At 54.8% G+C, this 25,384-nt stretch overlaps 7 pseudogenes; all 7 read left to right on the forward strand.

Moving 5' to 3' along the window:
* The first annotated feature begins 44 nt into the window (after positions 1-44).
* Positions 45-153, forward strand: LOC137354680 (U2 spliceosomal RNA; annotated as a pseudogene).
* Positions 154-5,353: 5,200 nt separating this feature from the next.
* On the forward strand, positions 5,354-5,529 carry LOC137354253 (U2 spliceosomal RNA; annotated as a pseudogene).
* A 388-nt stretch (positions 5,530-5,917) lies between these two features.
* Positions 5,918-6,026, forward strand: LOC137354750 (U2 spliceosomal RNA; annotated as a pseudogene).
* A 10,497-nt stretch (positions 6,027-16,523) lies between these two features.
* LOC137354269 (U2 spliceosomal RNA) lies at positions 16,524-16,701 on the forward strand (annotated as a pseudogene).
* A 386-nt stretch (positions 16,702-17,087) lies between these two features.
* Positions 17,088-17,196, forward strand: LOC137354693 (U2 spliceosomal RNA; annotated as a pseudogene).
* Positions 17,197-22,395: 5,199 nt separating this feature from the next.
* LOC137354383 (U2 spliceosomal RNA) lies at positions 22,396-22,571 on the forward strand (annotated as a pseudogene).
* Positions 22,572-22,959: 388 nt separating this feature from the next.
* On the forward strand, positions 22,960-23,068 carry LOC137354683 (U2 spliceosomal RNA; annotated as a pseudogene).
* The last annotated feature ends 2,316 nt before the right edge of the window (positions 23,069-25,384 follow it).

Genomic DNA, 25,384 nt, shown 5'->3' on the forward strand with positions numbered 1-25,384 from the left:
CGCACGCCGGGCCTGACGCGCGCAGCAAACGCAGTTTTAGGGCCATCGCTTCTCGGCCTTTTGGCTAAGATCAAGTGTAGTATCTGTTCTTATCAGTGCTTATTTGATTGAGAAGAGACCATGATCATTGCCTTTTGATCCTGGGGAAGCTTTGAGTAAAATGGCTATAACCAATTTTCGAGCTTCGGGCCAGGGAGTGCGCAACACCGTTCGGGTGGTCGTGAAGGACAAGGAAGGAGATGCACCGGTCGATCGCACCTTTTTCATCAAGAAAATTCTCTTAGATTGCTGCGGATTTCAAGCGACGGACGTCTTCTGCCTGCAGGATTTCCCCAGCAGTGGATACTTCGACGTGACGTTCCGGAACGTGGCGGGATGCATCAAGTTCCTGAAGGCGTTCAAGGAGAAAGGGGACCGGGCGCCACTGTCGATCCTCACAGCGGAGCCGCTCTTCACGCTTCCGTCACAACGGGACCGGGTGGTGACGATTCACCTCTACAACCCCCATGTTCCGGTGGTGGATGTACTCACCTTTCTCGCCAGGTACGTCGAGGTGGCCGGCAGCAGCACTGATGTCAAGGACCCCTTTGGGATCTGGACCAGCAAGCGGCAGGTCAAGGTGACCTTGAAGGTAGATCCCAGTGGAGCCATCATCCACCCTCCCTCCAGCTTCGCTATCGGGGGAAGTCGAGGCTTCTTGGTCTACGCTGGGCAGCCCAGAGTTTGTCGCACCTGTGGCAAATCTGGTCACATGGCAGCCAACTGCAGCACGGTTGTTTGCAAGAACTGCAAGGAGGAAGGCCATCAGACCAAGGACTGTAAGCAGACAAAGTGTTGCAACTTGTGCGGTGCGGCAGGCCATCTCTACAAGACTTGTCCCAAACGTTGCCTCAGCTATGCTCAGGCGGCAAGGTCCAAGGAAAGGCCGGGAGAAGGTTCGACGAAGGCGTCCGCTGTTCGAAAGGAGACCAGCAACCTTCTCCGCAGTGAGGAACTTCAACCTGAGAAGGAAGGGGAGGCGGCTGAAACCAACGACCCAGCACCTACCCAGCGCCCGGAAACCCCTCCTCCACAGACAGAATCAATGGAGGAGGAGGCAGCAGATGGACAAACAGGTCAGTGGCAAGTGGTCCAGAGGAAAACCACAAAGAAAAAACATCCCAAAGCCACCACCCAAACCAGTGGCAAGAGGAGGCTCTCTTCTGAATCAGACTGCAACAACTCCTCTTCACTGGACGGGGAAATGCTGGAACGACAGCCCCTTCAAAAGAGGCGGCAGAACTCCGAGATGGATGATAAAGCATCCCAGCCCACGGGCACTGGAAGCTGTGATGGGCCCAGCGTGCCCCAACCCCAATGCCCCACACGTAACGAAGTGGCCAACGCATTTCAGCTCTGCGACACCGGGAGCAAAGACACGTCTGGCGCACCTGAGCTCCGGGAGACCGGGAGCTGTGATGTTTTCGAGGAGGAACAGATGGAAGCAGCTGAGGACAACCCAATCCTCTCTGCCTACAAGACCCCCCCGATGTCACCCGAGCGGCACAAACCCTGCATGAAAAATCAGGAGGGGTTTCTGAGCCCAACCAACGTGAAACTGCTTGCGCATACGATGGGTATGCAGGAACATCCCGAAGGGGAAGGACTGGGACTAGCGAGGACAAATGGTATGGGAAGCAACAACTAATTTTTAGTAAAAAATGGGTGTAAGAATTGCTTCCATTAATGTGCGTAGCATTAAATCTACTACGCGATGTGTTTCAACCTTGGATTACCTTGCCAAGGTCAAAGCTGACCTACTGTTTCTGCAGGAGTGTGGAATACCACACCTCAGCACCTACAGGCAGTGGTCGCGATGGTGGTCCCACGGGCCATCGATCTGGTCGGGGGGTAATGACTGCCGTTCCTCCGGCCTGGGTATTCTGCTGCGGGGAGGTAACTTCACCATCTCCGAAGTTAAGGAGGTGGTGGGCGGCCGCCTCCTCGTAGCAGACGTGATGTACAACAACGCTCCGCTCCGGTTGATCAACGTGTACGCCCCGGTACAACGCAGCGAGCGACTGACCGTCTTCCAGCAGCTCCCACTGCTGCTGGCGACGTCCAGGCCGGTCATCCTAGGCGGTGACTTCAACTGCATCATCGATGCGGCTGGACGATCCGGCAGTGACGACAGCAAACTGGACGCTACGTCCAGATTCCTAGTAGAAACAGTTAAGGATGCCAAACTGCACGACGTCTTCAGCAAACCTGCAGACGGAGCGCAGCGCAGATACACATGGTCAAGATCGGACGGGTCTGCCCGTTCCAGGATTGACTTCCTGTTTGTGTCCCGTGCTGTCACGGTCGGATCCACCGACGTCAAGCCGGTGTTCTTCTCCGACCACTGCCTCTTACTGGCCGACTGTCACTTACAGGACGACCAGCGGGTTGGCAGAGGGACGTGGAAGCTCAATGCGACACTGCTGACCCCAGAGAACGTTGAGGAACTCAAAAGGGATTACAATGGTTGGAGGACCGTGAAACCCCTCTTTGAGTCTCCAGTTCACTGGTGGGAAGCGATTAAGGAGAACATCAAGAGGTTCTTCATCCACAAAGGTGTTCAGAAGGCGAGAGAGAGACAGAGGGAACTGTCCCGACTCCAGAAAATTATGCAAAATCTACTCCGGTTGCAGTCAATGGGGGTCGAGGTCAAGGAGGACCTCCAAGAGGTGAAGAGCCAGCAGGCCTCGCTCTTTGCCAAGGAGGCCTCCAAGATCATCTTCCGGTCCAGAGTCCGCTCCATCGAGCAGGATGAGACGTGCTCGCGTTACTTCTTCCAAAAGGTACACAGAGAGAGCTCTGTTATCAGCAGCCTGAAGGAAGAAGATGGCTCGGTAACGTCTTCGCAGTCCGACATACTAAGGATCAGCAAATCCTTTTATGCTGGGCTGTATGACGCGAAGCCCACAGACAGCAGAGCCTCCCAGTCCTTCCTGTCATCTATCACAGAGGTCTTAGATGACAGCAGGAGGGAGGGACTGGACAAGCCGCTAACTCTGGACGAGCTGACAAAGGCCGTCGAGTCTTTCGAGGCGAGTAAAACTCCCGGGAGCGACGGCTTACCGGTCGAGTTGTACTCGGCCCTGTGGGACTGGGTCGGCCCGGACCTGCTGGAAGTATACGAGAGTATGCTCCTGGCCGGCAGCATGTCAGAGACCATGAGAAAAGGCATCATCACCCTCATTTACAAGCAGAAGGGGGAGAGGGCAGAAATCAGAAATTGGCGGCCCATCTCACTGCTTAATGTTGATTACAAGATTCTGTCCAAAGTCATAGCCAGTCGAGTCAAGTCTGCTCTGGAGTTGGTGATTCACCCCGATCAGACCTGTACTGTACCCGGCAGGAAGATCTCTGATAGTCTCGCGCTACTCAGGGATACGATCGCCTACGTACGGGACAGGAGGGTGGACACCTGCCTCATCAGCCTGGACCAGGAGAAGGCTTTTGACAGGATATCGCACACCTACATGATGGACGTGCTTTCCAAAATGGGGTTTGGGGAGGGAATCTGCAATTGGATCCAACTGCTCTACACAAACATCAGTAGCGCAGTGTCAATCAACGGGTGGGAATCTGAAAGTTTCCCGATCAAATCTGGAGTCAGACAGGGCTGTCCTCTTTCCCCGGTCTTGTTTGTTTGCTGTATTGAACCCTTTGCTGAGTCTATTAGGAAGGATGCGAGCATAAGAGGGGTGACAATCCCAGGCAGCGGAGGCACTCAGGTCAAAACCTCCCTGTACATGGATGACGTCGCCGTCTTCTGCTCGGATCCGCTGTCCGTGCGCAGACTGATGAGCATCTGCGACCAGTTCGAACTGGCCTCGGGAGCCAAAGTTAACCACGGCAAGAGCGAGGCCATGTTCTTTGGGAACTGGGCTGACCGATCCTTTGTCCCCTTCACCGTCAGGTCAGATTACCTGAAGGTGCTGGGGATATGGTTCGGAAGGGCCGGGGCGTGCACCAAAACATGGGAGGAGCGAGTAGCCAAGGTACGACAAAAGTTGGGCATGTGGGGGCAGCGGTCTCTCTCCATTGTGGGTAAGAACCTGGTCATCAGGTGCGAGGCGCTCACGTTGTTGCTCTACGTGGCGCAGGTCTGGCCCATACCCCACTCCTGCGCCGTGGCAGTCACCCGAGCCATTTTCCGCTTCGTCTGGGGATCTAAAATGGACCGGGTCCGGAGGGACACGATGTTCAAATCTCTGGACAAGGGCGGGAAAAATGTACCCAACGTGGCCCTCATCCTGATGACCACCTTCGTGTGCGGCTGCATCAAGCTATGTGTCGATCCCCAGTACGCAAACTCCAAGTGTCACTACGTGCTGAGGTTCTATCTGTCCCCGGTGTTGCGAAGGATGGGCCTGGTCACATTGCCGCGGAACGCTCCGTGCAGTTGGGCGGCGCCGTACCACCTATCCTTCGTGGAGCAGTTTCTGCGGAAAAACACCTTTGACCACCGGTCCATCAGGCAGTGGTCTGCACGGAATGTCCTCAAGGCCCTACGGGAAAAGGAAACGGTGGATCCTGTCGGATGGTTCCCCGAGCAGACCGTCAAAGTCATTTGGCGGAATGCCTCATCACCAGAACTTTCAAACAAGCACCAAGACGTAGCTTGGCTGGTGGTGAGAAGGGCCCTCCCCGTCAGATCCTTCATGCACACCCGAAGTCTCGCCCCCTCCGCACAGTGCCCCCGCGTTGGCTGTGGTGGGGAAGAGACGGTCGCCCACCTCCTCCTGGAATGTGCCTTTGCAAAGCAGGTGTGGAAAGAGATGCAGTGGTTTTTGTCAAGGTTCATCCCAAGCAGCTCTGTAACACAGGAGTCTGTGCTCTACGGGCTGTTCCCAGGGACGCACACCGAGACAAACATCAACTGCTGCTGGAGGACTATCAATTCGGTGAAAGACGCCCTTTGGTCTGCCCGAAACTTGCTGGTCTTCCAGCGCAAAGAGTTGTCCACCACCGAATGTTGCAGACTGGCACATTCCAAGATCCAGGACTACGTGCTGAGGGACGCACTAAAGCTTGGGGCAGCCGCAGCAAAGGCTCAATGGGGAAAGACCACAGTGTAAGGTTCCCCCACCAAGCTAGACTGAGGGGCTGGAACCATGGGAAACCCCTCGAACTGTATCGTTAATATTCTGAATTGCTGTAAATGTAAAACTGTAATTGACATGACAATTGAGAAACGGAAGGGTTGGGAAGAAACTCATGACAGTATTGAAGGAAACTGATCTCCCTTGCAATGTTTGTATTTTTTGGTGCTGTTTGGAAACTGTTTGGCAATGTAATTTTTACAGATTTTTATGAATAAAGTATATTTTGGAAATAAAATAAATAATCTGTTCTTATCAGTTTAATATCTGATACGTCCCCTATCTGGGGACCAAATATTAAATTGATTTTTGGACAGGGAGATGGAACAGGGGCTTGCCCCGTCCACTCCATGCATCCACCTGGTATTGCAGTGTTTCCAGGAGCGGTGCAGCTTCCCCCCTCCATGGGGGCGAGACCCCTGCTGAAAAATAGAATTCGCAATAGTGACGGCGCTGCTGCTCGGCTGACTTTGCTGCAGTTTTCCCTGGGTGCTACGCTGCCCCCTGCTGGATTGCCCCGCAGTTGCAGGCCGCCCTTTGCTGCCCAGCGCGCGCGGTTGTCTTTGTTCCTGCGCAATGCCTCGCGCAGAAGCGCGAGGAATGGCTGCGCGTGGCATGCACGCGTGCTTTCCTTTCTGCTTGCAAGGCCCGGCAACAAAAGGAGCTCTGGCTCAAAGACCGCCCGCCGTCGCCTCTTTCGCCCGAGGCTCGCCCACCCGGCGGCTACTTTGACGTAGAGGCCGCACGCCGGGCCTGACGCGCGCAGCAAACGCAGTTTTAGGGCCATCGCTTCTCGGCCTTTTGGCTAAGATCAAGTGTAGTATTTGTTCTTATCAGTGCTTATTTGATTGAGAAGAGACCATGATCATTGCCTTTTGATCCTGGGGAAGCTTTGAGTAAAATGGCTATAACCAATTTTCGAGCTTCGGGCCAGGGAGTGCGCAACACCGTTCGGGTGGTCGTGAAGGACAAGGAAGGAGATGCACCGGTCGATCGCACCTTTTTCATCAAGAAAATTCTCTTAGATTGCTGCGGATTTCAAGCGACGGACGTCTTCTGCCTGCAGGATTTCCCCAGCAGTGGATACTTCGACGTGACGTTCCGGAACGTGGCGGGATGCATCAAGTTCCTGAAGGCGTTCAAGGAGAAAGGGGACCGGGCGCCACTGTCGATCCTCACAGCGGAGCCGCTCTTCACGCTTCCGTCACAACGGGACCGGGTGGTGACGATTCACCTCTACAACCCCCATGTTCCGGTGGTGGATGTACTCACCTTTCTCGCCAGGTACGTCGAGGTGGCCGGCAGCAGCACTGATGTCAAGGACCCCTTTGGGATCTGGACCAGCAAGCGGCAGGTCAAGGTGACCTTGAAGGTAAATCCCAGTGGAGCCATCATCCACCCTCCCTCCAGCTTCGCTATCGGGGGAAGTCGAGGCTTCTTGGTCTACGCTGGGCAGCCCAGAGTTTGTCGCACCTGTGGCAAATCTGGTCACATGGCAGCCAACTGCAGCACGGTTGTTTGCAAGAACTGCAAGGAGGAAGGCCATCAGACCAAGGACTGTAAGCAGACAAAGTGTTGCAACTTGTGCGGTGCGGCAGGCCATCTCTACAAGACTTGTCCCAAACGTTGCCTCAGCTATGCTCAGGCGGCAAGGTCCAAGGAAAGGCCGGGAGAAGGTTCGACGAAGGCGTCCGCTGTTCGAAAGGAGACCAGCAACCTTCTCCGCAGTGAGGAACTTCAACCTGAGAAGGAAGGGGAGGCGGCTGAAACCAACGACCCAGCACCTACCCAGCGCCCGGAAACCCCTCCTCCACAGACAGAATCAATGGAGGAGGAGGCAGCAGATGGACAAACAGGTCAGTGGCAAGTGGTCCAGAGGAAAACCACAAAGAAAAAACATCCCAAAGCCACCACCCAAACCAGTGGCAAGAGGAGGCTCTCTTCTGAATCAGACTGCAACAACTCCTCTTCACTGGACGGGGAAATGCTGGAACGACAGCCCCTTCAAAAGAGGCGGCAGAACTCCGAGATGGATGATAAAGCATCCCAGCCCACGGGCACTGGAAGCTGTGATGGGCCCAGCGTGCCCCAACCCCAATGCCCCACACGTAACGAAGTGGCCAACGCATTTCAGCTCTGCGACACCGGGAGCAAAGACACGTCTGGCGCACCTGAGCTCCGGGAGACCGGGAGCTGTGATGTTTTCGAGGAGGAACAGATGGAAGCAGCTGAGGACAACCCAATCCTCTCTGCCTACAAGACCCCCCCGATGTCACCCGAGCGGCACAAACCCTGCATGAAAAATCAGGAGGGGTTTCTGAGCCCAACCAACGTGAAACTGCTTGCGCATACGATGGGTATGCAGGAACATCCCGAAGGGGAAGGACTGGGACTAGCGAGGACAAATGGTATGGGAAGCAACAACTAATTTTTAGTAAAAAATGGGTGTAAGAATTGCTTCCATTAATGTGCGTAGCATTAAATCGACTACGCGATGTGTTTCAACCTTGGATTACCTTGCCAAGGTCAAAGCTGACCTACTGTTTCTGCAGGAGTGTGGAATACCACACCTCAGCACCTACAGGCAGTGGTCGCGATGGTGGTCCCACGGGCCATCGATCTGGTCGGGGGGTAATGACTGCCGTTCCTCCGGCCTGGGTATTCTGCTGCGGGGAGGTAACTTCACCATCTCCGAAGTTAAGGAGGTGGTGGGCGGCCGCCTCCTCGTAGCAGACGTGATGTACAACAACGCTCCGCTCCGGTTGATCAACGTGTACGCCCCGGTACAACGCAGCGAGCGGCTGACCGTCTTCCAGCAGCTCCCACTGCTGCTGGCGACGTCCAGGCCGGTCATCCTAGGCGGTGACTTCAACTGCATCATCGATGCGGCTGGACGATCCGGCAGTGACGACAGAAAACTGGACGCTACGTCCAGATTCCTCATAGAAACAGTTAAGGATGCCAAACTGCACGACGTCTTCAGCAAACCTGCAGACGGAGCGCAGCGCAGATACACATGGTCAAGATCGGACGGGTCTGCCCGTTCCAGGATTGACTTCCTGTTTGTTTCCCGTGCTGTCACGGTCGGATCCACCGACGTCAAGCCGGTGTTCTTCTCCGACCACTGCCTCTTACTGGCCGACTGTCACTTACAGGACGACCAGCGGGTTGGCAGAGGGACGTGGAAGCTCAATGCGACACTGCTGACCCCAGAGAACGTTGAGGAACTCAAAAGGGATTACAATGGTTGGAGGACCGTGAAACCCCTCTTTGAGTCTCCAGTTCACTGGTGGGAAGCGATTAAGGAGAACATCAAGAGGTTCTTCATCCACAAAGGTGTTCAGAAGGCGAGAGAGAGACAGAGGGAACTGTCCCGACTCCAGAAAATTATGCAAAATCTACTCCGGTTGCAGTCAATGGGGGTCGAGGTCAAGGAGGACCTCCAAGAGGTGAAGAGCCAGCAGGCCTCGCTCTTTGCCAAGGAGGCCTCCAAGATCATCTTCCGGTCCAGAGTCCGCTCCATCGAGCAGGATGAGACGTGCTCGCGTTACTTCTTCCAAAAGGTACACAGAGAGAGCTCTGTTATCAGCAGCCTGAAGGAAGAAGATGGCTCGGTAACGTCTTCGCAGTCCGACATACTAAGGATCAGCAAATCCTTTTATGCTGGGCTGTATGACGCGAAGCCCACAGACAGCAGAGCCTCCCAGTCCTTCCTGTCATCTATCACAGAGGTCTTAGATGACAGCAGGAGGGAGGGACTGGACAAGCCGCTAACTCTGGACGAGCTGACAAAGGCCGTCGAGTCTTTCGAGGCGAGTAAAACTCCCGGGAGCGACGGCTTACCGGTCGAGTTGTACTCGGCCCTGTGGGACTGGGTCGGCCCGGACCTGCTGGAAGTATACGAGAGTATGCTCCTGGCCGGCAGCATGTCAGAGACCATGAGAAAAGGCATCATCACCCTCATTTACAAGCAGAAGGGGGAGAGGGCAGAAATCAGAAATTGGCGGCCCATCTCACTGCTTAATGTTGATTACAAGATTCTGTCCAAAGTCATAGCCAGTCGAGTCAAGTCTGCTCTGGAGTTGGTGATTCACCCCGATCAGACCTGTACTGTACCCGGCAGGAAGATCTCTGATAGTCTCGCGCTACTCAGGGATACGATCGCCTACGTACGGGACAGGAGGGTGGACACCTGCCTCATCAGCCTGGACCAGGAGAAGGCTTTTGACAGGATATCGCACACCTACATGATGGACGTGCTTTCCAAAATGGGGTTTGGGGAGGGAATCTGCAATTGGATCCAACTGCTCTACACAAACATCAGTAGCGCAGTGTCAATCAACGGGTGGGAATCTGAAAGTTTCCCGATCAAATCTGGAGTCAGACAGGGCTGTCCTCTGTCCCCGGTCTTGTTTGTTTGCTGTATTGAACCCTTTGCTGAGTCTATTAGGAAGGATGCGAGCATAAGAGGGGTGACAATCCCAGGCAGCGGAGGCACTCAGGTCAAAACCTCCCTGTACATGGATGACGTCGCCGTCTTCTGCTCGGATCCGCTGTCCGTGCGCAGACTGATGAGCATCTGCGACCAGTTCGAACTGGCCTCGGGAGCCAAAGTTAACCACGGCAAGAGCGAGGCCATGTTCTTTGGGAACTGGGCTGACCGATCCTTTGTCCCCTTCACCGTCAGGTCAGATTACCTGAAGGTGCTGGGGATATGGTTCGGAAGGGCCGGGGCGTGCACCAAAACATGGGAGGAGCGAGTAGCCAAGGTACGACAAAAGTTGGGCATGTGGGGGCAGCGATCTCTCTCCATTGTGGGTAAGAACCTGGTCATCAGGTGCGAGGCGCTCACGTTGTTGCTCTACGTGGCGCAGGTCTGGCCCATACCCCACTCCTGCGCCGTGGCAGTCACCCGAGCCATTTTCCGCTTCGTCTGGGGATCTAAAATGGACCGGGTCCGGAGGGACACGATGTTCAAATCTCTGGACATGGGCGGGAAAAATGTACCCAACTTGGCCCTCATCCTGATGACCACCTTCGTGTGCGGCTGCATCAAGCTATGTGTCGATCCCCAGTACGCAAACTCCAAGTGTCACTACGTGCTGAGGTTCTATCTGTCCCCGGTGTTGCGAAGGATGGGCCTGGTCACATTGCCGCGGAACGCTCCGTGCAGTTGGGCGGCGCCGTACCACCTATCCTTCGTGGAGCAGTTTCTGCGGAAAAACACATTTGACCACCGGTCCATCAGGCAGTGGTCTGCACGGAATGTCCTCAAGGCCCTACGGGAAAAGGAAACGGTGGATCCTGTCGGATGGTTCCCCGAGCAGACCGTCAAAGTCATTTGGCGGAATGCCTCATCACCAGAACTTTCAAACAAGCACCAAGACGTAGCTTGGCTGGTGGTGAGAAGGGCCCTCCCCGTCAGATCCTTCATGCACACCCGAAGTCTCGCCCCCTCCGCACAGTGCCCCCGCGTTGGCTGTGGTGGGGAAGAGACGGTCGCCCACCTCCTCCTGGAATGTGCCTTTGCAAAGCAGGTGTGGAAAGAGATGCAGTGGTTTTTGTCAAGGTTCATCCCAAGCAGCTCTGTAACACAGGAGTCTGTGCTCTACGGGCTGTTCCCAGGGACGCACACCGAGACAAACATCAACTGCTGCTGGAGGGCTATCAATTCGGTGAAAGACGCCCTTTGGTCTGCCCGAAACTTGCTGGTCTTCCAGCGCAAAGAGTTGTCCACCACCGAATGTTGCAGACTGGCACATTCCAAGGTCCAGGACTACGTGCTGAGGGACGCACTAAAGCTTGGGGCAGCCGCAGCAAAGGCTCAATGGGGAAAGACCACAGTGTAAGGTTCCCCCACCAAGCTGGACTGAGGGGCTGGAACCATGGGAAGCCCCTCGAACTGTATCGTTAATATTCTCAATTGCTGTAAATGTAAAACTGTAATTGACATGACAATTGTGAAACGGAAGGGTTGGGAAGAAACTCATGACATTATTGAAAGAAACTGATCTCCTTTGCAATGTTTGTATTTTTTCGTGCTGTTTGGAAACTGGTTGGCAATGTAATTTTTACAGATTTTTATGAATAAAGTATATTTTGGAAATAAAAAAAAAAAAAAAAATCTGTTCTTATCAGTGCTTATTTGATTGAGAAGAGACCATGATCATTGCCTTTTGATCCTGGGGAAGCTTTGAGTAAAATGGCTATAACCAGTTTTCGAGCTTCGGGCCAGGGAGTGCGCAACACCGTTCGGGTGGTCGTGAAGGGCAAGGAAGGAGATGCACCGGTCGATCGCACCTTCTTCATCAAGAAAATTCTCTTCGATTGCTGCGGATTTCAAGCCACGGACGTCTTCTGCCTGCAGGATTTCCCCAGCAGTGGATACTTCGACGTGACGTTCCGGAACGTGGCGGGATGCATCAAGTTCCTGAAGGCGTTCAAGGAGAAAGGGGACTGCGCGCCACTGTCGATCCTCACAGCGGAGCCGCTCTTCACGCTTCCGTCACAACGGGACCGGGTGGTGACGATTCACCTCTACAACCCCCATGTTCCGGTGGTGGATGTACTCACCTTTCTCGCCAGGTACGTCGAGGTGGCGGGCAGCAGCACTGATGTCAAGGACCCCTTTGGGATCTGGACCAGCAAGCGGCAGGTCAAGGTGACCTTGAAGGTAGATCCCAGTGGAGCCATCATCCACCCTCCCTCCAGCTTCGCTATCGAGGGAAGTCGAGGCTTCTTGCTCTATGCTGGGCAGCCCAGAGTTTGCCGCACCTGTGGCAAATCTGGTCACATGGCAGCCAACTGCAGCACGGTGGCAAGAACTGCAAGGAGGAAGGCCATCAGACCAAGGACTGTAAGCAGACTAAGTGTTGCAACTTGTGCGGTGCGGCAGGCAATCTCTACAAGACCTGCCCCAAACATTGTCTCAGCTATGCTCAGGCGGCAAGGTCCAAGGAATGGCCGGGCGAAAGTTCGACGAAGGCGTCCGCTGTTCGAAAGCAGACCAGCAACCTTCTCCGCAGTGAGGAACTTCAACCTGAGAAGGAAGGGGAGGCGGCTGAAACCAACGACCCAGCACCTACCCAGTGCCCGGAAACCCCTCCTCCGCAGACAGAATCAATGGAGGAGGAGGCAGCAGATGGACAAACAGGTCAGTGGCAAGTGGTCCAGAGGAAAACCACAAAGAAAAAACATCCCAAAGCCACCACCCAAACCAGTGGCAAGAGGAGGCTCTCTTCTGAATCAGACTGCAACAACTCCTCTTCACTGGATGGGGAAGTGCTGGAACGACAGCCCCTTCAAAAGAGGCGGCAGAACTCCGAGATGGATGATAAAGCATCCCAGCCCCCGGGCACTGGAAGCTGTGATGGGCCCGGCGTGCCCCAACCCCAATTCCCCACACGTAACGACGTGGCCAACGCATCTCAGCTCCGGGACACCGGGAGCAAAGACACGTCTGGCGCACCTGAGCTCCGGGAGACCGGGAGCTGTGATGTTTTCGAGGAGGAACAGATGGAAGCAGCTGAGGACAACCCAATGCTCTCTGCCTACAAGACCCCCCCGATGTCACCCGAGCGGCACAAACCCTGCAGGAAAAATCAGGAGGGGTTTCTGAGCCCAACCAACGTGAAACTGCTTGCGCATACGATGGGTATGCAGGAACATCCCGAAGGGGAAGGACTGGGACTAGCGAGGACAAATGGTATGGGAAGCAACAACTAATTTTTAGTAAAAAATGGGTATAAGAATTGCTTCCATTAATGTGCGTAGCATTAAATCGACTACGCGATGTGTTTCAACCTTGGATTACCTTGCCAAGGTCAAAGCTGACCTACTGTTTCTGCAGGAGTGTGGAATACCACACCTCAGCACCTACAGGCAGTGGTCGCGATGGTGGTCCCACGGGCCATCGATCTGGTCGGGGGGTAATGACTGCCGTTCCTCCGGCCTGGGTATTCTGCTGCGGGGAGGTAACTTCACCATCTCCGAAGTTAAGGAGGTGGTGGGCGGCCGCCTCCTCGTAGCAGACGTGATGTACAACAACGCTCCGCTCCGGTTGATCAACGTGTACGCCCCGGTACAACGCAGCGAGCGGCTGACCGTCTTCCAGCAACTCCCACTGCTGCTGGCGACGTCCAGGCCGGTCATCCTAGGCGGTGACTTCAACTGCATCATCGATGCGGCTGGACGATCCGGCAGTGACGACAGCAAACTGGACGCTACGTCCAGATTCCTAGTAGAAACAGTTAAGGATGCCAAACTGCACGACGTCTTCAGCAAACCTGCAGATGGAGCGCAGCGCAGATACACATGGTCAAGATCGGACGGGTCTGCCCGTTCCAGGATTGACTTCCTGTTTGTGTCCCGTGCTGTCACGGTCGGATCCACCGACGTCAAGCCGGTGTTCTTCTCCGACCACTGCCTCTTACTGGCCGACTGTCACTTACAGGACGACCAGCGGGTTGGCAGAGGGACGTGGAAGCTCAATGCGACACTGCTGACCCCAGAGAACGTTGAGGAACTCAAAAGGGATTACAAAGGTTGGAGGACCGTGAAACCCCTCTTTGAGTCTCCAGTTCACTGGTGGGAAGCGATTAAGGAGAACATCAAGAGGTTCTTCATCCACAAAGGTGTTCAGAAGGCGAGAGAGAGACAGAGGGAACTGTCCCGACTCCAGAAAATTATGCAAAATCTACTCCGGTTGCAGTCAATGGGGGTCGAGGTCAAGGAGGACCTCCAAGAGGTGAAGAGCCAGCAGGCCTCGCTCTTTGCCAAGGAGGCCTCCAAGATCATCTTCCGGTCCAGAGTCCGCTCCATCGAGCAGGATGAGACGTGCTCGCGTTACTTCTTCCAAAAGGTACACAGAGAGAGCTCTGTTATCAGCAGCCTGAAGGAAGAAGATGGCTCGGTAACGTCTTCGCAGTCCGACATACTAAGGATCAGCAAATCCTTTTATGCTGGGCTGTATGACGCGAAGCCCACAGACAGCAGAGCCTCCCAGTCCTTCCTGTCATCTATCACAGAGGTCTTAGATGACAGCAGGAGGGAGGGACTGGACAAGCCGCTAACTCTGGACGAGCTGACAAAGGCCGTCGAGTCTTTCGAGGCGAGTAAAACTCCCGGGAGCGACGGCTTACCGGTCGAGTTGTACTCGGCCCTGTGGGACTGGGTCGGCCCGGACCTGCTGGAAGTATACGAGAGTATGCTCCTGGCCGGTAGCATGTCAGAATCCATGAGAAAAGGCATCATCACCCTCATTTACAAGCAGAAGGGGGAGAGGGTAGAAATCAGAAATTGGCGGCCCATCTCACTGCTTAATGTTGATTACAGGATTCTGTCCAAAGTCATAGGCAGTCGAGTCAAGTCTGCTCTGGAGCTGGTGATTCACCCCGATCAGACCTGTACTGTACCCGGCAGGAAGATCTCTGATAGCCTCGCGCTACTCAGGGATACGATCGCCTACGTACGGGACAGGAGGGTGGACACCTGCCTCATCAGCCTGGACCAGGAGAAGGCTTTTGACAGGATATCGCACACCTACATGATGGACGTGCTTTCCAAAATGGAGTTTGGGGAGGGAATCTGCAATTGGATCCAACTGCTCTACACAAACATCAGTAGCGCAGTCTCAATCAACGGGTGGGAATCTGAAAGTTTCCCGATCAAATCTGGAGTCAGACAGGGCTGTCCTCTTTCCCCGGTCTTGTTTGTTTGCTGTATTGAACCCTTTGCTGAGTCTATTAGGAAGGATGCGAGCATAAGAGGGGTGACAATCCCAGGCAGCGGAGGCACTCAGGTCAAAACCTCCCTGTACATGGATGACGTCGCCGTCTTCTGCTCGGATCCGCTGTCCGTGCGCAGACTGATGAGCATCTGCGACCAGTTCGAACTGGCCTCGGGAGCCAAAGTTAACCACGGCAAGAGCGAGGCCATGTTCTTTGGGATCTGGGCTGACCGATCCTTTGTCCCCTTCACCGTCAGGTCAGATTACCTGAAGGTGCTGGGGATATGGTTCGGAAGGGCCGGGGCGTGCACCAAAACATGGGAGGAGCGAGTAGCCAAGGTACGACAAAAGTTGGGCATGTGGGGGCAGCGATCTCTCTCCATTGTGGGTAAGAACCTGGTCATCAGGTGCGAGGCGCTCACGTTGTTGCTCTACGTGGCGCAGGTCTGGCCCATACCCCACTCCTGCGCCGTGGCAGTCACCCGAGCCATTTTCCGCTTCGTCTGGGGATCTAAAATGGACCGGGTCCGGAGGGACACGATGTTCAAATATCTGGACATGGGCGGGAAAAATGTACTCAACGTGGCCCTCATCCTGATGACCACCTTCGTGTGCGGCTGCATCAAGCTATGTGTCGATCCCCAGTACGCAAACTCCAAGTGTCACTACGTGCTGAGGTTCTATCTGTCCCCGGTGTTGCGAAGGATGGGCCTGGTCACATTGCCGCGGAACGCTCCGTGCAGTTGGGACGTGCCGTACCACCTATCCTTCGTGGAGCAGTTTCTGCGGAAAAACACCTTTGACCACCGGTCCATCAGGCAGTGGTCTGCACGGAATGTCCTCAAGGCCCTCCGGGAAAAGGAAACGGTGGATCCTGTCGGATGGTTCCCCGAGCAGACCGTCAAAGTCATTTGGCGGAATGCCTCATCACCAGAACTTTCAAACAAGCACCAAGACGTAGCTTGGCTGGTGGTGAGAAGGGCCCTCCCCGTCAGATCCTTCATGCACACCCGAAGTCTCGCCCCCTCCGCACAGTGCCCCCGCGTTGGCTGTGGTGGGAAAGAGACGGTCGCCCACCTCCTCCTGGAATGTGCCTTTGCAAAGCAGGTGTGGAAAGAGATGCAGTGGTTTTTGTCAAGGTTCATCCCAAGCAGCTCTGTAACACAGGAGTCTGTGCTCTACGGGCTGTTCCCAGGGACGCACACCGAGACAAACATCAACTGCTGCTGGAGGACTATCAATTCGGTGAAAGACGCCCTTTGGTCTGCCCGAAACTTGCTGGTCTTCCAGCGCAAAGAGTTGTCCACCACCGAATGTTGCAGACTGGCACATTCCAAGGTCCAGGACTACGTGCTGAGGGACGCACTAAAGCTTGGGGCAGCCGCAGCAAAGGCTCAATGGGGAAAGACCACAGTGTAAGGTTCCCCCACCAAGCTAGACTGAGGGGCTGGATCCATGGGAAACCCCTCGAACTGTATCGTTAATATTCTGAATTGCTGTAAATGTAAAACTGTAATTGACATGACAATTGAGAAACGGAAGGGTTGGGAAGAAACTCATGACAGTATTGAAGGAAACTGATCTCCCTTGCAATGTTTGTATTTTTTGGTGCTGTTTGGAAACTGTTTGGCAATGTAATTTTTACAGATTTTTATGAATAAAGTATATTTTGGAAATAAAAAAAAAAAATCTGTTCTTATCAGTTTAATATCTGATACGTCCCCTATCTGGGGACCAAATATTAAATTGATTTTTGGGACAGGGAGATGGAACAGGGGCTTGCCCCGTCCACTCCATGCATCCACCTGGTATTGCAGTGTTTCCAGGAGCGGTGCAGCTTCCCCCCTCCATGGGGGCGAGACCCCTGCTGAAAAATAGAATTCGCAATAGTGACAGCGCTGCTGCTCGGCTGACTTTGCTGCAGTTTTCCGTGGGTGCTACGCTGCCCCCTGTTGGATTGCCCCGCAGTTGCAGGCCGCCCTTTGCTGCCCAGCGCGCGCGTGTCTTTTTTCCTGCGCAATGTCTCGCGCAGAAGCGCAAGGAGTGGCTGCGCGTGGCATGCACGCGTGCTTTCTTTTCTGCTTGCAAGGCCCGGCAACAAAAGGAGCTCTGGCTCAAAGACCGCCCGCCGTCGCCTCTTTCGCCCTAGGCTCGCCCACCCGGCGGCTACTTTGAGGTAGAGGCCGCACGCCGGGCCTGACGCGCGCAGCAAACGCAATTTTACGGCCATCGCTTCTCGGCCTTTTGGCTAAGATCAAGTGTAGTATCTGTTCTTATCAGTGCTTATTTGATTGAGAAGAGACCATGATCATTGCCTTTTGATCCTGGGGAAGCTTTGAGTAAAATGGCTATAACCAATTTTTGAGCTTCGGGCCAGGGAGTGCGCAACACCGTTCGGGTGGTCGTGAAGGACAAGGAAGGAGATGCACCGGTCGATCGCACCTTCTTCATCAAGAAAATTCTCTTCGATTGCTGCGGATTTCAAGCGACGGACGTCTTCTGCCTGCAGGATTTCCCCAGCAGTGGATACTTCGACGTGACGTTCCGGAACGTGGCGGGATGCATCAAGTTCCTGAAGGCGTTCAAGGAGAAAGGGGACCGGGCGCCACTGTCGATCCTCACAGCGGAGCCGCTCTTCACGCTTCCGTCACAACGGGACCGGGTGGTGACGATTCACCTCTACAACCCCCATGTTCCGGTGGTGGATGTACTCACCTTTCTCGCCAGGTACGTCGAGGTGGCCGGCAGCAGCACTGATGTCAAGGACCCCTTTGGGATCTGGACCAGCAAGCGGCAGGTCAAGGTGACCTTGAAGGTAGATCCCAGTGGAGCCATCATCCACCCTCCCTCCAGCTTCGCTATCGGGGGAAGTCGAGGCTTCTTGGTCTACGCTGGGCAGCCCAGAGTTTGCCGCACCTGTGGCAAATCTGGTCACATGGCAGCCAACTGCAGCACGGTTGTTTGCAAGAACTGCAAGGAGGAAGGCCATCAGACCAAGGACTGTAAGCAAACTAAGTGTTGCAACTTGTGCGGTGCGGCAGGCCATCTCTACAAGACCTGCCCCAAACGTTGCCTCAGCTATGCTCAGGCGGCAAGGTCCAAGGAAAGGCCGGGCGAAGGTTCGACGAAGGCGTCCGCTGTTCGAAAGGAGACCAGCAACCTTCTCCGCAGTGAGGAACTTCAACCTGAGAAGGAAGGGGAGGCGGCTGAAACCAACGACCCAGCACCTACCCAGCGCCCGGAAACCCCTCCTCCACAGACAGAATCAATGGAGGAGGAGGCAGCAGATGGACAAACAGGTCAGTGGCAAGTGGTCCAGAGGAAAACCACAAAGAAAAAACATCCCAAAGCCACCACCCAAACCAGTGGCAAGAGGAGGCTCTCTTCTGAATCAGACTGCAACAACTCCTCTTCACTGGACGGGGAAATGCTGGAACGACAGCCCCTTCAAAAGAGGCGGCAGAACTCCGAGATGGATGATCAAGCGTCCCAGCCCCCGGGCACTGGAAGTGTGATGGGCCCGGCGTGCCCCAACCCCAATTCCCCACACGTAACGACGTGGCCAACGCATCTCAGCTCCGGGACACCGGGAGCAAAGACACGTCTGGCGCACCTGAGCTCCGGGAGACCGGGAGCTGTGATGTTTTCGAGGAGGAACAGATGGAAGCAGCTGAGGACAACCCAATCCTCTCTGCCTACAAGACCCCCCCGATGTCACCCGAGCGGCACAAACCCTGCATGAAAAATCAGGAGGGGTTTCTGAGCCCAACCAACGTGAAACTGCTTGCGCATACGATGGGTATGCAGGAACATCCCGAAGGGGAAGGACTGGGACTAGCGAGGACAAATGGTATGGGAAGCAACAACTAATTTTTAGTAAAAAATGGGTGTAAGAATTGCTTCCATTAATGTGCGTAGCATTAAATCGACTACGCGATGTGTTTCAACCTTGGATTACCTTGCCAAGGTCAAAGCTGACCTACTGTTTCTGCAGGAGTGTGGAATACCACACCTCAGCACCTACAGGCAGTGGTCGCGATGGTGGTCCCACGGGCCATCGATCTGGTCGGGGGGTAATGACTGCCGTTCCTCCGGCCTGGGTATTCTGCTGCGGGGAGGTAACTTCACCATCTCCGAAGTTAAGGAGGTGGTGGGCGGCCGCCTCCTCGTAGCAGACGTGATGTACAACAACGCTCCGCTCCGGTTGATCAACGTGTACGCCCCGGTACAACGCAGCGAGCGGCTGACCGTCTTCCAGCAGCTCCCACTGCTGCTGGCGACGTCCAGGCCGGTCATCCTAGGCGGTGACTTCAACTGCATCATCGATGCGGCTGGACGATCCGGCAGTGACGACAGCAAACTGGACGCTACGTCCAGATTCCTCATAGAAACAGTTAAGGATGCCAAACTGCACGACGTCTTCAGCAAACCTGCAGACGGAGCGCAGCGCAGATACACATGGTCAAGATCGGACGGGTCTGCCCGTTCCAGGATTGACTTCCTGTTTGTGTCCCGTGCTGTCACGGTCGGATCCACCGACGTCAAGCCGGTGTTCTTCTCCGACCACTGCCTCTTACTGGCCGACTGTCACTTACAGGACGACCAGCGGGTTGGCAGAGGGACGTGGAAGCTCAATGCGACACTGCTGACCCCAGAGAACGTTGAGGAACTCAAAAGGGATTACAATGGTTGGAGGACCGTGAAACCCCTCTTTGAGTCTCCAGTTCACTGGTGGGAAGCGATTAAGGAGAACATCAAGAGGTTCTTCATCCACAAAGGTGTTCAGAAGGCGAGAGAGAGACAGAGGGAACTGTCCCGACTCCAGAAAATTATGCAAAATCTACTCCGGTTGCAGTCAATGGGGGTCGAGGTCAAGGAGGACCTCCAAGAGGTGAAGAGCCAGCAGGCCTCGCTCTTTGCCAAGGAGGCCTCCAAGATCATCTTCCGGTCCAGAGTCCGCTCCATCGAGCAGGATGAGACGTGCTCGCGTTACTTCTTCCAAAAGGTACACAGAGAGAGCTCTGTTATCAGCAGCCTGAAGGAAGAAGATGGCTCGGTAACGTCTTCGCAGTCCGACATACTAAGGATCAGCAAATCCTTTTATGCTGGGCTGTATGACGCGAAGCCCACAGACAGCAGAGCCTCCCAGTCCTTCCTGTCATCTATCACAGAGGTCTTAGATGACAGCAGGAGGGAGGGACTGGACAAGCCGCTAACTCTGGACGAGCTGACAAAGGCCGTCGAGTCTTTCGAGGCGAGTAAAACTCCCGGGAGCGACGGCTTACCGGTCGAGTTGTACTCGGCCCTGTGGGACTGGGTCGGCCCGGACCTGCTGGAAGTATACGAGAGTATGCTCCTGGCCGGTAGCATGTCAGAATCCATGAGAAAAGGCATCATCACCCTCATTTACAAGCAGAAGGGGGAGAGGGTAGAAATCAGAAATTGGCGGCCCATCTCACTGCTTAATGTTGATTACAAGATTCTGTCCAAAGTCATAGCCAGTCGAGTCAAGTCTGCTCTGGAGCTGGTGATTCACCCCGATCAGACCTGTACTGTACCCGGCAGGAAGATCTCTGATAGCCTCGCGCTACTCAGGGATACGATCGCCTACGTACGGGACAGGAGGGTGGACACCTGCCTCATCAGCCTGGACCAGGAGAAGGCTTTTGACAGGATATCGCACACCTACATGATGGACGTGCTTTCCAAAATGGGGTTTGGGGAGGGAATCTGCAATTGGATCCAACTGCTCTACACAAACATCAGTAGCGCAGTGTCAATCAACGGGTGGGAATCTGAAAGTTTCCCGATCAAATCTGGAGTCAGACAGGGCTGTCCTCTTTCCCCGGTCTTGTTTGTTTGCTGTATTGAACCCTTTGCTGAGTCTATTAGGAAGGATGCGAGCATAAGAGGGGTGACAATCCCAGGCAGCGGAGGCACTCAGGTCAAAACCTCCCTGTACATGGATGACGTCGCCGTCTTCTGCTCGGATCCGCTGTCCGTGCGCAGACTGATGAGCATCTGCGACCAGTTCGAACTGGCCTCGGGAGCCAAAGTTAACCACGGCAAGAGCGAGGCCATGTTCTTTGGGAACTGGGCTGACCGATCCTTTGTCCCCTTCACCGTCAGGTCAGATTACCTGAAGGTGCTGGGGATATGGTTCGGAAGGGCCGGGGCGTGCACCAAAACATGGGAGGAGCGAGTAGCCAAGGTACGACAAAAGTTGGGCATGTGGGGGCAGCGGTCTCTCTCCATTGTGGGTAAGAACCTGGTCATCAGGTGCGAGGCGCTCACGTTGTTGCTCTACGTGGCGCAGGTCTGGCCCATACCCCACTCCTGCGCCGTGGCAGTCACCCGAGCCATTTTCCGCTTCGTCTGGGGATCTAAAATGGACCGGGTCCGGAGGGACACGATGTTCAAATCTCTGGACAAGGGCGGGAAAAATGTACCCAACGTGGCCCTCATCCTGATGACCACCTTCGTGTGCGGCTGCATCAAGCTATGTGTCGATCCCCAGTACGCAAACTCCAAGTGTCACTACGTGCTGAGGTTCTATCTGTCCCCGGTGTTGCGAAGGATGGGCCTGGTCACATTGCCGCGGAACGCTCCGTGCAGTTGGGCGGCGCCGTACCACCTATCCTTCGTGGAGCAGTTTCTGCGGAAAAACACCTTTGACCACCGGTCCATCAGGCAGTGGTCTGCACGGAATGTCCTCAAGGCCCTACGGGAAAAGGAAACGGTGGATCCTGTCGGATGGTTCCCCGAGCAGACCGTCAAAGTCATTTGGCGGAATGCCTCATCACCAGAACTTTCAAACAAGCACCAAGACGTAGCTTGGCTGGTGGTGAGAAGGGCCCTCCCCGTCAGATCCTTCATGCACACCCGAAGTCTCGCCCCCTCCGCACAGTGCCCCCGCGTTGGCTGTGGTGGGGAAGAGACGGTCGCCCACCTCCTCCTGGAATGTGCCTTTGCAAAGCAGGTGTGGAAAGAGATGCAGTGGTTTTTGTCAAGGTTCATCCCAAGCAGCTCTGTAACACAGGAGTCTGTGCTCTACGGGCTGTTCCCAGGGACGCACACCGAGACAAACATCAACTGCTGCTGGAGGACTATCAATTCGGTGAAAGACGCCCTTTGGTCTGCCCGAAACTTGCTGGTCTTCCAGCGCAAAGAGTTGTCCACCACCGAATGTTGCAGACTGGCACATTCCAAGGTCCAGGACTACGTGCTGAGGGACGCACTAAAGCTTGGGGCAGCCGCAGCAAAGGCTCAATGGGGAAAGACCACAGTGTAAGGTTCCCCCACCAAGCTAGACTGAGGGGCTGGATCCATGGGAAACCCCTCGAACTGTATCGTTAATATTCTGAATTGCTGTAAATGTAAAACTGTAATTGACATGACAATTGAGAAACGGAAGGGTTGGGAAGAAACTCATGACAGTATTGAAGGAAACTGATCTCCCTTGCAATGTTTGTATTTTTTGGTGCTGTTTGGAAACTGTTTGGCAATGTAATTTTTACAGATTTTTATGAATAAAGTATATTTTGGAAATAAAAAAAATAATCTGTTCTTATCAGTTTAATATCTGATACGTCCCCTATCTGGGGACCAAATATTAAATTGATTTTTGGACAGGGAGATGGAACAGGGGCTTGCCCCGTCCACTCCATGCATCCACCTGGTATTGCAGTGTTTCCAGGAGCGGTGCAGCTTCCCCCCTCCATGGGGGCGAGACCCCTGCTGAAAAATAGAATTCGCAATAGTGACGGCGCTGCTGCTCGGCTGACTTTGCTGCAGTTTTCCCTGGGTGCTACGCTGCCCCCTGTTGGATTGCCCCGCAGTTGCAGGCCGCCCTTTGCTGCCCAGCGCGCGCGGTTGTCTTTGTTCCTGCGCAATGCCTCGCGCAGAAGCGCGAGGAATGGCTGCGCGTGGCATGCACGCGTGCTTTCCTTTCTGCTTGCAAGGCCCGGCAACAAAAGGAGCTCTGGCTCAAAGACCGCCCGCCGTCGCCTCTTTCGCCCGAGGCTCGCCCACCCGGCGGCTACTTTGACGTAGAGGCCGCACACCGGGCCTGACGCGCGCAGCAAACGCAGTTTTAGGGCCATCGCTTCTCGGCCTTTTGGCTAAGATCAAGTGTAGTATCTGTTCTTATCAGTGCTTATTTGATTGAGAAGAGACCATGATCATTGCCTTTTGATCCTGGGGAAGCTTTGAGTAAAATGGCTATAACCAATTTTCGAGCTTCGGGCCAGGGAGTGCGCAACACCGTTCGGGTGGTCGTGAAGGACAAGGAAGGAGATGCACCGGTCGATCGCACCTTTTTCATCAAGAAAATTCTCTTAGATTGCTGCGGATTTCAAGCGACGGACGTCTTCTGCCTGCAGGATTTCCCCAGCAGTGGATACTTCGACGTGACGTTCCGGAACGTGGCGGGATGCATCAAGTTCCTGAAGGCGTTCAAGGAGAAAGGGGACCGGGCGCCACTGTCGATCCTCACAGCGGAGCCGCTCTTCACGCTTCCGTCACAACGGGACCGGGTGGTGACGATTCACCTCTACAACCCCCATGTTCCGGTGGTGGATGTACTCACCTTTCTCGCCAGGTACGTCGAGGTGGCCGGCAGCAGCACTGATGTCAAGGACCCCTTTGGGATCTGGACCAGCAAGCGGCAGGTCAAGGTGACCTTGAAGGTAGATCCCAGTGGAGCCATCATCCACCCTCCCTCCAGCTTCGCTATCGGGGGAAGTCGAGGCTTCTTGGTCTACGCTGGGCAGCCCAGAGTTTGTCGCACCTGTGGCAAATCTGGTCACATGGCAGCCAACTGCAGCACGGTTGTTTGCAAGAACTGCAAGGAGGAAGGCCATCAGACCAAGGACTGTAAGCAGACAAAGTGTTGCAACTTGTGCGGTGCGGCAGGCCATCTCTACAAGACTTGTCCCAAACGTTGCCTCAGCTATGCTCAGGCGGCAAGGTCCAAGGAAAGGCCGGGAGAAGGTTCGACGAAGGCGTCCGCTGTTCGAAAGGAGACCAGCAACCTTCTCCGCAGTGAGGAACTTCAACCTGAGAAGGAAGGGGAGGCGGCTGAAACCAACGACCCAGCGCCCGGAAACCCCTCCTCCACAGACAGAATCAATGGAGGAGGAGGCAGCAGATGGACAAACAGGTCAGTGGCAAGTGGTCCAGAGGAAAACCACAAAGAAAAAACATCCCAAAGCCACCACCCAAACCAGTGGCAAGAGGAGGCTTTCATCTGAATCAGACTGCAACAACTCCTCTTCACTGGACGGGGAAATGCTGGAACGACAGCCCCTTCAAAAGAGGCGGCAGAACTCCGAGATGGATGATCAAGCATCCCAGCCCCCGGGCACTGGAAGCTGTGATGGGTCCGGCGTGCCCCAACCCCAATTCCCCACACGTAACGACGTGGCCAACGCATCTCAGCTCCGGGACACCGGGAGCAAAGACACGTCTGGCGCACCTGAGCTCCGGGAGACCGGGAGCTGTGATGTTTTCGAGGAGGAACAGATGGAAGCAGCTGAGGACAACCCAATCCTCTCTGCCTACAAGACCCCCCCGATGTCACCCGAGCGGCACAAACCCTGCAGGAAAAATCAGGAGGGGTTTCTGAGCCCAACCAACGTGAAACTGCTTGCGCATACGATGGGTATGCAGGAACATCCCGAAGGGGAAGGACTGGGACTAGCGAGGACAAATGGTATGGGAAGCAACAACTAATTTTTAGTAAAAAATGGGTGTAAGAATTGCTTCCATTAATGTGCGTAGCATTAAATCGACTACGCGATGTGTTTCAACCTTGGATTACCTTGCCAAGGTCAAAGCTGACCTACTGTTTCTGCAGGAGTGTGGAATACCACACCTCAGCACCTACAGGCAGTGGTCGCGATGGTGGTCCCACGGGCCATCGATCTGGTCGGGGGGTAATGACTGCCGTTCCTCCGGCCTGGGTATTCTGCTGCGGGGAGGTAACTTCACCATCTCCGAAGTTAAGGAGGTGGTGGGCGGCCGCCTCCTCGTAGCAGACGTGATGTACAACAACGCTCCGCTCCGGTTGATCAACGTGTACGCCCCGGTACAACGCAGCGAGCGGCTGACCGTCTTCCAGCAGCTCCCACTGCTGCTGGCGACGTCCAGGCCGGTCATCCTAGGCGGTGACTTCAACTGCATCATCGATGCGGCTGGACGATCCGGCAGTGACGACAGCAAACTGGACGCTACGTCCAGATTCCTCATAGAAACAGTTAAGGATGCCAAACTGCACGACGTCTTCAGCAAACCTGCAGACGGAGCGCAGCGCAGATACACATGGTCAAGATCGGACGGGTCTGCCCGTTCCAGGATTGACTTCCTGTTTGTTTCCCGTGCTGTCACGGTCGGATCCACCGACGTCAAGCCGGTGTTCTTCTCCGACCACTGCCTCTTACTGGCCGACTGTCACTTACAGGACGACCAGCGGGTTGGCAGAGGGACGTGGAAGCTCAATGCGACACTGCTGACCCCAGAGAACGTT

This window comes from Heterodontus francisci, chromosome 41, assembly GCF_036365525.1.
Source record: "Heterodontus francisci isolate sHetFra1 chromosome 41, sHetFra1.hap1, whole genome shotgun sequence".
In the NCBI taxonomy this organism is placed as follows: Eukaryota; Metazoa; Chordata; class Chondrichthyes; order Heterodontiformes; family Heterodontidae; genus Heterodontus; species Heterodontus francisci.